The sequence below is a fragment of the Branchiostoma floridae genome, unplaced genomic scaffold (assembly GCF_000003815.2).
Source record: "Branchiostoma floridae strain S238N-H82 unplaced genomic scaffold, Bfl_VNyyK Sc7u5tJ_286, whole genome shotgun sequence".
In the NCBI taxonomy this organism is placed as follows: domain Eukaryota; kingdom Metazoa; phylum Chordata; class Leptocardii; order Amphioxiformes; family Branchiostomatidae; genus Branchiostoma; species Branchiostoma floridae.
The window spans coordinates 5,001-6,475 of NW_023365797.1; the positions used below are offsets into that span (position 1 = coordinate 5,001).

At 39.9% G+C, this 1,475-nt stretch overlaps 1 long non-coding RNA gene across 2 annotated transcripts in view; it reads right to left on the reverse strand.

The window, feature by feature from the left end:
• The window catches only part of LOC118408644, a 7,778-nt gene that overhangs the window by 1,747 nt on the left and 4,556 nt on the right, over positions 1 to 1,475 (reverse strand). For both annotated transcript variants that reach the window (XR_004830325.1, XR_004830326.1), the window contains exons 4-5: positions 1,056 to 1,141; positions 1 to 201 (exon numbers count right to left, since the gene is read on the reverse strand). The exon at positions 1 to 201 is cut by the window's left edge and continues 986 nt beyond it. This is a non-coding gene — a long non-coding RNA (uncharacterized LOC118408644). The remainder of the gene's footprint in view (positions 202 to 1,055; positions 1,142 to 1,475) is intronic.

The window sequence follows — 1,475 nt, forward strand, 5'->3', positions numbered from 1 at the left end:
TCATACATGCACATCGCATTGACACAAGCACACACACACACACACAAAAAAAAAACATTGAAACAAGCATTGGGAAAGGGAAGAACTGTCCTTTGCCGAACTTTCCTGGGCCTTGTGTCATTAGTCCACAGCTGCTTCATTGGAAAGTTTCCATTGGTATGGAGCTGGCAGTCCCTTTTCCAGGAGAGGCATGTGCTCCATCTGCAATGTAAATGAAAAAAAAGGAAATGTAACTTTGCTGGGCTGGAAACACTGGCAAAGGTGAAGTAGCCCCAGTACCGACCTTTGGAGAGTGGAACAAGGCTGGACTCCATGCTAAATGTAAAAAAAAAACTTAGGATTTGGGTAGCCTACCAATGGCCATTGGATCATTTTTGTGACATCTGATTTATCTATTTTTGTCAGACCACAATTTACGTCATAAATTCCTCTTTTAAAGTTTGATCATATTAATAGAACTTACCAGAAGAAGACACCTTATGTACAGCATCAAATTGATCAACTCATTTCTTTACATCGACGTACACTAATAACCATACTAGCTATAGAAGACCCCGTAGGATTATTTGGTACTAAAGATCTACATCAACATTTTCTGCTTTTCCATGTGATAGACCAATGAGGTTCATTTTCTTGGACAAAGAGATTACAGAGGCAGGGATTAGACTTTGCAGACTTATAATATCCAAGGAGAATGCTAATCCCATGTGGGAATTTCAGTCTCTAGCTGTGACCTCTCCTTTTGTATGCCTGTTTACGACCTATGCAAATCAGATGAAAGTATGTGCTGATTGACTGTCATGGGACACAACTCTCATTTGCACTTCACTGTCACTTAACTGCTGCATGAGGCCTAAACTCTATGAAACATGTATCAAGTATGATTTTATATGTTTCCGAGACCTGGAGCAAAGATAATTCAAATGACAGACGGTTTTAATAAACCTTGGTGTGTACAGGATTCATGTGACATGTAGGGTGGAACTCGGGATGTTTCCAACAGACATAACATCCTGGTAACCTTGCTGGCAAACATGCACTGTTAGATAATTCACCTTCAGAATATTCCAGGGTTTTTGTCCATCATCCATGGCAGTTTCTGTTAATTGGGGAACTGACAGTCACTTTCCCGAAGCTCCATCTGCAATGTAAGTGAAACAAAAATAAAGTTTTAAAAACTTTGCAGGACTGGAAATAGTTACATTGCACAAAGGTATTGTAAAATTACACATTTACAGTATTCTGTACATTGTAACACATCAATGATTACAGTACAGTTCCACTGAACTCTCTAATTTTCGGACAGGTCTGACTGAAAAGCAATATATATCCTGAGGATAGATATGGTGATCTACGTCTGTAGCACCCTTGCTGATTTGCTAGTACATGAAGTTGGTTTCTGACTATTACCAAGCAGGGGTTGGCCCGTGGGGGTAACTTAATCTCCAAGCAGATCTTGCTGTGGCAAATGGGAA